At 48.0% G+C, this 12790-nt stretch overlaps 1 long non-coding RNA gene across 2 annotated transcripts; it reads right to left on the reverse strand.

Annotated features, from left to right (window-relative positions):
- Positions 1-10373: 10373 nt before the first annotated feature.
- On the reverse strand, positions 10374-10811 carry LOC139026824 (uncharacterized). Of its 2 annotated transcripts, none has more exons than XR_011478770.1 (3): positions 10773-10811; positions 10565-10616; positions 10374-10506 (listed from the first exon to the last, which is right to left on the reverse strand). It is a non-coding gene; the product is annotated as an uncharacterized lncRNA (long non-coding RNA). The 2 variants fall into 2 exon arrangements; XR_011478769.1 differs by lacking the exon at positions 10773-10811 and adding an exon at positions 10671-10712.
- Between the last annotated feature and the right edge of the window lie 1979 nt (positions 10812-12790).

The following is a 12790-nucleotide window of genomic DNA, read 5'->3' on the forward strand; positions in this document are numbered from 1 at the left end:
TTTTATTATATATTTGTGTTGTTAGTACATCTCCAGGTAACAGTGGTGACTGAACAGCGGCCCTTGGTTCATCAGAGGAGGAGCTTATTGTGTTGTTAGGACTGCTCCAGGTGAACCAGTGCTGTGGACTGAACAGGGCCCTTGGTTCAATCAGAGGAGAGTATTGTGTTGTAGTACTTCTCCACGGTACAGTGCGCTGACTGGAACAGGGCCCTTAGGTGCAATCAGAGGAGAGTATTGTGTTGTTAGACTTCTCCAGGGGTCACCAGTGGGATGAACAGGGCCCTTGGTTCAATCAGAGGAGAGTATGTGTTGTGCGAGACTTCTCTACGGTCAACCAGTGGTGACTGAACAGGGCCCTGGTCAATCAGAGGAGAGTATTGTGTTGTCTAGACTTCTCCACGGTAACCTTAGTGTACGAACCAGGGCCCTTGTTCCAAATCAGAGGAGAGTATTGTCGGTGTCTAGACCTTCTCAGGTAACCAGTGGTGACTGAACAGGGCCCTGGCTTCAATCAGAGGAGAGTATTGTGTTGTGTAGGATCTTTCTCTACGGTAACCAGTGGTGACTGAACAGGCCCTTGCGTTCAATCAGAGGAAAGTATTGTGTGTATAGACTTCGTCCAGGTAAACCAGGAGTGACTGAACAGGGACCCTTGTTCAATCAGAGGAGAGTATTGTGTGTAGACTTCTCCATAACCAGTGGGACTGAACAGGGCCCTTGGTCAAATCAGAGAGAGAGTATTGTGTTGTTGACTTCTCCAGGAACCAATGTGACGAACAGGGCCCTTGTTCAATCCCAGAGAGAGGTATTGTGTGTTAGACTTACTCCAGGAAACCAGCTGGTGACGAACACGGGCACCACAGTTTGCTGTCTATCTGCCGTTTTGGATCTTTGGTGCAGTCCCCTTAGGATGTTGACATCACCAACCCCATACCCTCAGGCGACATATTCTGTCAGCTGGCTCCTAATTTCATGAATTCCTCATCCGCTCCTCACAGTTAACTACATGAAGGATTCCCTGTAGGGCGTCCTTCCTTATTCATGGAGGATCTGCTTCTCTACGGAACATGCTGTTATTTAGTCGTCCATTATCCTCAAGATCCTCCAGATGTGTTGAGGTGGGCGTTTTGCCCAGGTCTTTAAGCGTGTTTTCCTTAGTCCTTGATTACAGGTTTGGCCAAGTAAGTACGGTTTTTCTCAAGTTACATTTTCATAATTTTCCATCTTGCTACATTCTACCTCCTCAACTCTGGATTCCAGTCTGAGCCTAGTTTACACCTGAACCTCAATCAGTCTCCAACTGGTTGCTGCTCCACATCCAAACACATAGGCTGCCGGGAACTCCTCTATCGTTTATGATTATCATTGGTATATCACATATGACAAACAACTTACAGACGCACACAAAACACACGACTACATCTTCCTCTGCCCAGACCGCGTCGCTCTATCTTGTTAACACACAATCCCCTAACGGGCAGGCCTAAGAAGAAAACACCTGAAACTAGATCCCCTACCATACTGGCTCTGGTCAACCCAATCCAGTAAATTGTGCGCAGGAAGAGTTACGTCGCCCTGCCGGTCACCCTTGTTCAACGTCCAAAAGCGGAAGTCAAGTCACAGGGCCTCCTCTTCTCTTTTTTCATTTTCCCCTGAAGAACCAGAACATCCATGTTGTTGGAGGACTCCAGCATGAGGCTACACCACACAGGACAAGAAGCAAGAGAGATAGAAGAGAGAGGATTAAGCAGAGACCCAAAGACAAATACAGATATAAGAACAGAGTACAGAGAGAGAGAGATACAGAGAGATGAGATCACATACAAGAGGGGATAGAGAGATACAGACCGAGAGAGCGAGATGATACCAGAGAGACGAGACGAGAGAAGAATACAGACGAGAGATTACCACTACAGCAGAGCAAAGAGAGGGAAGAGACGAGATACAGAGAGCAGAGAGGGAAGTACAGAGAGAAGCAGAGAGAGAGAACAGAGAGAGATACATACAGAGAAGGAAAGACGTACCAAGAGTGATACATACAGAGAGGATACAGAAAGATAACACTAACAGAACAAGCAGGAGAGTAGCGTGGAGTCCCTACTGACCTGAGCCTGGGAGTGGTGTCAGTTCAAGAGCTCTAGCTTCAGAGCCTGGGTCAGCCCTCTACGCAGTTGTTCGTTGTGCTGGCTGTTATTGCGGGTGTCCGGATGTCCGGCTTCCTTCTCACATGGACCATGGTCAGAACTGTAGGAGACAAAATAGAAGAATGGTGACGCAGACGGAGGTGGGAGAGAGATGAGAGAGAGAGAGACGAGAAGAAGGGGGTGGAGAGAGAAGAGGAGAAGAGAGAGAAGAGAGAGAGAGAGGAGAGAGAGAGAGAGAGAGAGAGAGAGAGCGAGAAAGAAGAGGAAGGCAGATCTATTTGGAAATATAAACTATTATATATTCAACCGTATATATCTGTGTAAATTACACACAACCAAACATGTAACAACCTGTTCGAGGAAAGGGTTCATGCATTATCTTATTGAGTTTGTTCAAATAGTGTCTCTACTTGTTTTAACCCAGATTCTTTCGTCTTGACATTGCACTGCCCGGGAGGAGACTCCGTGGTGGTGCGTGAACGGAACGGGCGTGGTCGTCCCTCTGCAGTTTGTCTTTGGGATTGGACGGTGACAGGTGTCCTCCTGGCCGAAGGCTGGCAGCAGTGGTCGCCTGGTATCGTGGCTGGCTTCTGCGTGTTTGTGTCGTGGTGGCTCTCTGAGTTTGGCTGTTATTGTGCGTCTTGGGTGTGGTTGAAGCTATCGTTGGTTGGTTTAGTCACGGTCGTGACTGGAGGGATACAGTCGTTGTGTCCTCGTCGGAGGCGGTCAAAGTGGACACCCTTATTTGTGAATGCCAGGCCTGTCGCTAAGGTGAGGTTCCCTGTTTGGGGAAATCTGCGGTCTCGTTGTCTTTCGGGAAATGAACCCCTGTCTCTCTGGCATGTTCCCACGGTTAACTCCTCCATCGCTGCTCTAACACAGAACAGATAGTCACACTTCACTTCCCTGAGAAGATGGAGGGGAATGATGAGTCACACGGATGCCAGGGAGATTAATGGATGAGTGTAACACCACCGAGACATGAGTGCGGAGGAAGATGACATCATACCAGCGGACAACGCGGACAGTGGATGATGATGTCACGCTGGATGCCAGGGAGCTGGTGTGATGAAGTCACACCACGACAGTGAGGGCAGAGGAGGATTGATCATAGAGCAGGTTACAAAAGGGCAGAGTGAGACGTCACCATTGGAGGGGAAGACACTGATCGGGATGGTGACATCACACTCAAACTCAACCCAGAAGTGGATGATGGTGTTGAATCAGAATGTCCATCTGAGCGGGACGACAGACTGGGAGAGTGGTGAGACTTGGACACACTGCTGATGTGAGATTTGTGTGACACGACGGATGATGACGATCACTGTCATTGATAACAAGGCTGAAATGATGAAACAATGGTGATGAAGGATATTGCTGATGAGATGATGAAAGATGGTGATGGATGTGAAGATGTATGAAGATGATGAAGATATGGTATATAGAGATGTTGGGAAGAGATCGATGACGATAAGAGATAACAGGGGAGTGTTGTTGTCTGGCATGACACTCGATAATGCTGATGTTACCCCTCTAACAGAGGGAGGTGTCTGTTCTCCGTTGGCATGTCGTTGACACTGATAAGCTGATGTTACCCCCTCTAACAGGGGCATGTGTTGTTCTCGATTGCGGACACTGATAATGCTGATGTTACCCCTCTCTAACAGCGGGGCATGTTGTTCTCTGGCATGGACACTGTCGAGATGTGCTTGCTGATGTTACCCCCTCTAACAGGGGTGATTGTTCGTCTGGCTGGACACTGATAATGCAGATTGTACCCCCTCTAACAGGGATTGTTGTTCTTCTGGCATGGACACTGCATATGCTGATGTTACCCTTCTAAGCGGGAGTGTTTTCTCTGTGGCATGGACACTGATAATGCTGATGTTACCCCTTCTAACAGGGAGTGTTGTTCTCTGGCATGGACACTATAATGCTGATGTTACCCCCTTAACACAGGGAGTGTTTGTTCTCTGGCATGGACACTGATAATGCGGCATGTTACCCCTTCTAACAGGGGAGTGTGTTCTCTTGGCAGGGACACTGATAATGCTGGATGTTACCCCTCTAACACGGCGAGTGTTGTTCTCCGTGCTGTCTCTTCTGTGTAGTGGAGGATATAGAAGCCATCAGATTGGCTGGTGTCAAACTCCAGGCCTGGTAATGGTCTCACTTTAGAATATGTGACAGACGTCGTGTCCAACAAGGTCTCCTCTCTCCCATTTGACATCAGTGTCGAATGCATCCAGCGGAGAATGCTCTATCAGGTGCAGGAGAGGAACAGGTGTTAGAGAAAATACCTACTATGTCCATTGATTCCAGCTTTTAGCTGGAAAGTCCTTCTGTATCAGAGTTTATGGTATTAAAATATGTAGACGATGTTGTTGAGGACACGCCCATTTTCCTGTCTATATCAGAATGAGAAAGATGACTATGCTCATTTATTAACGGTGTCTGAGACGGAGTAGGGTATTCCCTCATGACGGTGGGACTTTCTGACATTGTAGAGAGAACATCTTTTCCCCTTARTGTAGTTGTCTTTCTGTGGGAGGCGTGTTTAAGAGGAGTCGGTACAGCCTCTGCAGTGTTACCATCTGCAGGGATATCAGTGGGGCGTGGATACGGAGAACCTTCAGCGTTGGTRCCTCTGGAAATCAACGAGTCCTCTGTAACATCAGAGGAGGGTGTTGGAGATCCCATTAATGGGGGTGTTCCCTTATAAACATGAACACTTAGGTCTGTGATGGTAGTGGAGGAATCSTCAACTATAGCAGAAAGGGGCAAAACTGAGCCAGTCTCTGTATTTGGCTGAGATACAGTGTTCTCAGCAGGCGTGTGTGTAATATCAGGGGACGTTACAAGGGACATTTCAGGGGACGTTACAAGGGACATTTCAGGGGACGTTTCAGAGAACATTTCAGTTGACATTTCAGAGGAGTTTACAGGGGACATTTCAGCTGACTTATCGAGGGACATTTCAGGGGTCATATCAGGGGAACCTACCTCAGACCCTGTGCTAACAGAAATATACAATGGCCTTGTTTGAAACTGGGTCGCTGATGGTGAGGTAGCGRGAGGCGTCGCTAACAGCACTACAGGTCTGTGTGTAGATGTGGTTCCTCTAGAGGCAGACTGGGTCGGTGCATCATCYGTTCTGTGGAGACTAGAGACCGTTGGGTTAAAGTAAGGSTGCCTGGTGSTCAGGATGATGGAGAGGGTGAACTGGGGACCCTGGGGTACTGTTGAGGGACTAGCATGCAGGGTGGGAGAGGTTAACGRCRGTGTCAGGTGCTGAGCTAAAGTTGATGGATCAGTGACAGGAAGTGACATCAGGCCCGTGTCAGATTTCAAGGAAGGAGTCAGCGAGGTTAGAGGGGTCAATCCGCGCTCAAGGGTTTACGCTACTAGCAGACATGGGCGAGACACTCAGTGTTCCCAGATCACGAGGCTAGAGTGGGTCACTCGGTGTTCCACGATACAGAACTGAGAGTGGAGTCACTCAGTGTTCCAGATACAGAGCTGAGATGGAGTCACTCGGTGTTCCAGATACGAACTGAGAGTGGAGTCACTCACGTGTTCCAAGTACAGAGCTAGAGTGGAGTTCACTCAGTGTTCCAGATACAGAACTGAGAGTGGAGTCACTCAGTGTTCCAGATACACGAGCTGAGAGTGGACACTCAGTGTTCCAGATACAGAACTGAGAGTGATCATCGTGTTCAATACGACTGGAGTGGGTCACTCATGTTTCCAGATACAAACTGAGAGTGAGGCACTCAGTGTTCACGATACAGAGCTGAAGTGGAGTCACTCAGTGTTACCAGATACAGAGCTGAGAGTGGAGTCACTCAGTTCCAGATACAGAGCTGAGAGTGGAGTCACTCGGTGTTCAGATACAGAACTGCGAGAAGTGGGTCACTCAGTGTTCCAGATACAGAACTGAGAGTGGAGTCACTCAGTGTTCCAGATACAGAACTGAGAGTGGAGTCACTCAGTGTTCCAGTACAAGACTGAGAGTGGAGTCACTCAGTGTTCCAGAACAGAGCTGAGATGGAGTCATCGCGTGTTCCAGATACAAACTGGAGAGTGGAGTCACCAGTGTTCCATCAGAGCTGAGAGTGGATCACGGTGTTCAGATACAGAACTGAGAGGAGAGTCACTCAGGTTCCAGATACAGAGACTGAGAGTGGAGTCACTCAGTGTTCCAGATACAGAACTGAGAGTGAGTCACTCAGTGTTCCAGATTACAGACTGAGAGTGGATTGCACTCCAGTGTTCCAGTACAGAATGAGAAGTGATCACTCAGTGTTCCAGATACAGAACTGAGAGTGAGTCACTCATGTTTCAGACTACAGAACTGAGAGTGGATCACTCAGGTTCCAGATACAGAGCTGAGAGTGGAGTCACTCAGTGTTCCAGATACAGAGCTTGAGAGAGTCACTCGTGTCCAAGATACAGAGTGAGAGTGAGTCACTTCAGTGTTCCAGAACCAGAGCTGAAGAGTGGAGTCACTGAGGGGGTGACTTCTTGTCTGAGCAGTTGAATCAAGCGACTTCCCCTCCTGCTCTTCCTCCCTCATCATTATTCCTATGTGGGTCAGGAGTGCTTGAGCTGGTGTGCCCTGTGGCTGTACTAAATCTCTGGGATATGTTGAGCTCTGAGGAGATGCTGTGCTCCAGTACGAGCCTGTTAACTTAGCCACTGTGGTTCTGGGTGGGTGAGTCGGTATCTGACAAGGTTGTAAGGTGTTAGATGAATAGGGAATATGTTGCCGATATTCTGCTCGTCACAGCCGGCGATACACTTGAATCTACAGCATGAGAAGGCACTGAGTAACTGCTACAGGCCGCGCTTCTTATAAACCATCTGACTACTCTGTCCATGTCTTTATCTATTCGTCCTGTTTTGTGTTGCACTGATATTTTCCCCTGTGATGAGACTAGGAACTAATATTCTTGTGGGGGAGTAGGTGGAGGTGACAGCAATGCTGAGCGGACAGTTGTAATACGCTCTGTTGCTGATCAGCTTGACTGTCCTGGACATGAGAGGAGAGAAGTAAAGAGCGTGCTCTCTGTTGTTAGTGAAAACAGTCCTGTCCTGCGGTTGTCTGATGATCTGATGGTTCTGGCTGAAACGGTGAAAGGGACATTCCAGAGGTAACACTAGTAGAGGTGGAGTGGTTCGTTCTGTTCTTTGCTGGTTTCCATGTTGAAAGGGCTGTGTCTATTCTGTTTGACGATGTTGTCCTTTGTGTCCCATCACAGCCATGGGATTGAAGCCGAGCTGGACTGCAGGATCCGGAGTCCTGACTTGTGATTTGTGCCACTGGTCTCTGTGGTCACTCCTCTAGTCAGTGATTGTGAGTGGAGTCAGAAGGGGAATGGTAAGCTCTTTGTGCTGGTAAATATATCTACATCTACAATAATGCTGGATTGAGTGGGGAATCAATGATGTTTTATTCACGAGGAAACACAGATGACACTGATGAGGCAGTTTGTGTCACACTGACAGGGTTAGACAGGCTTGAGATGTCATAGGATAAAGCAAAGGTTGTGTTTTTAACCATTCAGATGATGATGCTGGTGATGTGGTGATGTGGTGATGATGGATAGTGATGATGATGAATGATGGTGATATATTGATGATGCTGTGATATTGCTGCTGCTGATTGGTGATGATGCTGATGATGATGGTGTGATGATGATGATGAATATCTGCTGCTGATGGTGGTGATGATGCTGATGGTGATGATGTGGACATTGCTGCTGCTGATGGTGGTGGTGATGATGGTGATGAAATATTGTTGATGATGATGAGAAACTGTATGTGCTGATGATGACAGTGCCCCTCAATCCCCACATGAAGGACGCCATCATGACACTGACCTTGATGACGCCTTGGTAATTGATGACACCTTGGTCTGGTGGAGCATGCTGGGAGTCAAACCTGAGCTGTCAGACAGGTCTCTGCTCGGCTCCACAGAAGAAGAAGAAGAGGAGGAGAAGGGAGCAACCGAAGGCCACTGGCTGGTTTGGTTGTTGTCTTTGGATGGTTGGCGAGGCTTTCGGACCAAGCTCAGTGGGTGTTTGTCCGCCAAGCCATGATCGTCTGTTTGTCCGCCAGCAGGGTCAGTATGGAGGAGAAGGCAGGCTGCTCTCTCAGCCCCACCCCCTCTGACACAGCCCTGCCCTCTGGTTGGACGACTGATAAAGGCTCCTCATCCACCAACAGCAAGCCGGCCAATGGGTGAATGGGATGGGCGGAGGCTGTTGTGTCATTGGGTACATCAGAAGAACCAGAGGCGTCGTAGMTCGTCTCATCTGGAATAGAGCGGAAAGGGAAGCAAGGGGTCAATGCTGGCTACTTCAGCCATGGAGGGATCATTTTAAAGTTGCACAAAGTTGCAGAGTGAGAGTGTGTCATTTTCTTTCCATTTAGAGCAAAACCATTCAAACACTTTTTCAATTTTGCCTGGGATTCAGAAATGAGTTCTTTGAAGAGAGAGAATAGCAATCAGAATCCTTACACTGCAGGAGCCATTGACAATCAAAAACCCTTTTCATCACCTGAAGAGAAATGTTGATGCTTCCCCACCTCATTTAGAAAGCATTGAAGACTAACAGTGTCAGACACATTTCAGTCTTAAAGCACATTCATTCAAGCTGTAATTCACAGTTGAATTACCAAGTGTGRATACTAGAGTGAAGCTAATGTGACCAAAGGGCTGAAATTYTATGAAATGTCCTCTGAATCATGTACATACATTAAAAACATCTTGATGTCTATTATAAAAKATATCTTATTAAATCTGTAGTTTTTTTTATACCTCAAATCGTTTTAAAGTACTAATGTCACACAGAGAGAGAGAGACATCTGGTTCAGGTGTCACAAACAAGCTGGCAGTGATAACAGCCCTAAGATGGCCGTCCGGCTGCGAGGCTGGCACTCGTCCCTCCCTCCTCCTCTCCATTCTCAGCACGTCCCCAAACATCCTCTACACATCTGTCTGGGGGTTCTTTTATTCATTTCTAAAGATTTGCAAGCCTGTCACATCACCTGCTGCTGCTGGTGTGAGTGAGTAGGGGAACAATGGATGCTCTGGCGTGCTACCCGTTACGACTGCAGGGCTATCAGCACATATCTCTTTAACACTGTCCAACACTGTAGTCTCGCCGTGCACAATCATGCTGCTTAATCTGTGATGTTTCACATAAACCTCAGAGCTCCACTGCTGAAGTTAGAGGGGCTAGGCCTAGGGAGGAAAAACACAGCATTCTGAAAGGTATTGTTTGTTCGTGGATTTACAAGGAGCAGGTTGCGTGTGATTCCCTTGTTGAATATAGGAAAACACCATGTCCTCTAAACAAACTAATGTGTTGTTGTGATGATCTTTACTTGATGAGTTGTTTGGTTTTCTGTCATCCACATTCTGGTTTTAGATACATTATCATCTGTCACATCTGTCACAGCCTTACTAAAACCTTGCACAGAGTTAGGCTTTCTTAATGTTAGAAACACACACACACACACACACACACACACACACACACACCACTGACAGGAAGAAAACACAAGACAAGCTTAAAAACTCATCACCACCTTTGATTCTAACTAACTATCTATCTATATATCTAACTAACTATCTATGTATCAACAGTCTGAAAAATCCCCTGACTTTCCCTGGAGTTCTCCAGCTGTAAACAGTAAGCGTTGGAAGTGGAGAGAGATTTAGGGCCGTCTCTGTTCGAACAGGGCTGAGGTGTACTACTGTGCACACTGATAAAACCCCCCACTGTTAATTATTTACTGTGGTAATTGCCTTTGAAGAGTGGAGCCAGCCGCTGTCAACATATGCAGAGACCTCCTCACCTCCCTAAAAACTGTAATAACTGTAATATTACGAATGCAGAGTACAAAACCAACAGGGCAAACTATCTCTCATCTCTCTCTTCCCCTCTGCTGAATCTAAACCAACAGGGCAAACTATCTCTCATCTCTCTCTTCCCTCTGCTGAATCTAAACCAACAGGGCAAATATCTCTCCTCTCTCTCTTCCCCTCTGCTGATCTAAACCAACAGGCAAAATATCTCTCCTCTCTCTCTTCCCCTCTGCTGAAATCTAAACCAACAGGGCAAAACTATCTCTCCTCTCTCTCTTCCCCTCTGCTGAATTCTAAACCAAACAGGGCTGCAAACTGAGCAATACTCATCTCTCCTCTCTCTCTTTCCTCTGCTGAATCTAAACCAACCAGGCAAACTATCTCTCATCTCTCTCTTCCCCTCTGCTGAATCTGAAACCAACAGGGCAAACTATCTCTCCTCTCTCTCTTCCCCTCTGCTGAATCTAAAACCAACAGGGCAAACTATCTCTCCTCTCTCTCTCTCTTCTTTCCTCTGCTGAATCTAAACCAAACAGGGAACTATCTCTCATCTCTCTCTTTCCCTCTGCTGAATCTAAACCAACAGGGCAAAACTATCTCTCCTCTCTCTCTTTCCCCTCTGCTGAATCTAAACCAACAGGGCAAACTATCTCTCATCTCTCTCTTGTCCTCTGCTGAATCTAAACCAAGGGCAAACTATTCTCATCTTTCTCTTCCCCTCTGCTGAATCTAAACCAAACAGGGCAAACTATCTCTCCTCTCTCTCTTTCCCTCTGCTGAATCTAAACAACAGGCAAACTATCTCTCATCTCTCTCTTTCCCTTTCTGAATCTAAACCAACAGGCGCAAACTATCTCTCCTCTCTCTCTTCCTCTGCTGAATCTAAACCAACAGGGCAAACTATCTCTCCTCTGTCTCTCTTCCCCTCTGCTGATCTAAACCAGCAGGGCAAACTATCTCTCCTCTCTCTCTTCCCCTCTGCTGAATCTAAACAACAGGGCAAACTATCTCCTCTCTCTCTCTTTCCCCTCTGCTGAATCTAAACCAACAGGGCAAACTCTCTCTCATCTCTCTCTTTCCCTCTGCTGAATCTAAACCAACAGGGCAAACTCTCTCTCATCTCTCTTCCCCTCTGCTGAATCTGCTTCCTATCTTCCACTCATTGCTTTTCCCACCCCTCTGTTTTCCACTTGTGCTATTTACTCACTATTCTACACACCCCCCCCTCTCTGCCCCCCCTCTATCTCTCTCTGCCCCCCTCTCCCCCCCTCTATCTCTCTCTGCCCCCTCTCCCCCCTCTATCTCTCTCTGCCCATAGGATATTATGCTCATCACTTGATTTATTCACAGCACAGAGTGGATGGTCAACGCAACACTCATTAACATTCATGCTTCGTATCTGGCCCATGCTGTCCAATGTAAACCAAGCAGCCATCTGCCCACCCCTTAATGATACAGTACATCTGCTAACATCATTACTGTATGTCAGAGCACAGCCCCGTGGCGCAACCCTCTCGTAAACAGGGTCACATGGGTCACCCCAAGTGCATCCTGGGTAGTCATGGATCAAGGGTGAGGGGTGACCCAGGTGTGAGTCTCGGAGGAGAAGTATGTGTCGCTCTTCCCAGATGTTTGGAAACTGTCTGTGATGCGGACGTCTGGACAAGCGTCTCAGAATGGATTTTCTCTTGTGCTGATCGGAGTGCATTAGTTTGTTCCTTCTCCAGTTCAAATGGAGGGAGCAGGCAGACTAGAAGAGCTGTACTGGACCGTGTTTACTCACACCGTTTCCCTGTGACTGCTCATTCGTCCTTTAACATACACAGCTGCTATAGGGAGGAACTGGAGCAGCTAGTTAGATGTGCGCTTTTCAGGGGGAGGGGGGTTGTGACTGCATCGAGCAAGAGGAGGAGCAGGTTAGTGTACCTTAGGCATCCAGGCTTCAGAGAAGGAGGAGTGCGGTAGCTGTACTTAGCATCCGAAGTACAGGAGACGGGTTTTTTTTTTAGCTGTTTAGCTCCAGGAGCTTACAGAGGGAGAGGAGGCAGGGGTTAGCTGACCTGATCCAGGCTTACAGAGGAGGGGAGGAGGCAGGGTTAGCTGTACCTAGCATCCAGAGCTTACAGAGAGGAGGAAGGCAGGGGAGTTAGCTGTACCTTAGCATCCAGAGCTTACAGAGGACGGAGGAGGAAGGCGGGGTTTAGCGTATTAGCTTCTCTTATTTGCATCAGAGCTTACAGAGGAGGAGGAGGAAGGGGGTTATGCTGTACCTTTAGCATCAGGAGCTTCAGAGGAGGAGGAGGAGGAGGGGTTTAGCTGTACCTTAGCATCCAGAGCTTACAGAGGAGGAGGAGGGCAGGGGTTAGCTGTACTTAGCATCCAGAGCTTACAGAGAGAGGAGGAGGCAGGGGGGTTAGCTGTACTTAAGCATCCAAGAGCTTACAGAGGAGGAGGGAGGGAGGGTTAGCTGTACCTTTAGCATCCAGAGCTTACAGAGGAGGAGGAGGGCAGGGGTTAGCTGTACCTTAGATCCAGAGCTTACAGAGGAGGAGGAGGAGGGGGGGTTAGCTGTACTTAGCATCCAGAGCTTACAGAGGAGGAGGAGGAGGAGGGGTTAGCTGTACCTTAGCATCCAGAGCTTACAGCAGGAGGAGAGGAGGCAGGGGGTTTAGCTCGTACTTAGCATCCAGAGCTTACAGAGGAGGAGGAGGCAGGGGGTTAGCTGTACCTTAGCATCCAGAGCTTACAGAGGGGAGGAGGAGGGAGG

Source organism: Salvelinus sp. IW2-2015, unplaced genomic scaffold, assembly GCF_002910315.2.
Source record: "Salvelinus sp. IW2-2015 unplaced genomic scaffold, ASM291031v2 Un_scaffold5944, whole genome shotgun sequence".
In the NCBI taxonomy this organism is placed as follows: domain Eukaryota; kingdom Metazoa; phylum Chordata; class Actinopteri; order Salmoniformes; family Salmonidae; genus Salvelinus; species Salvelinus sp. IW2-2015.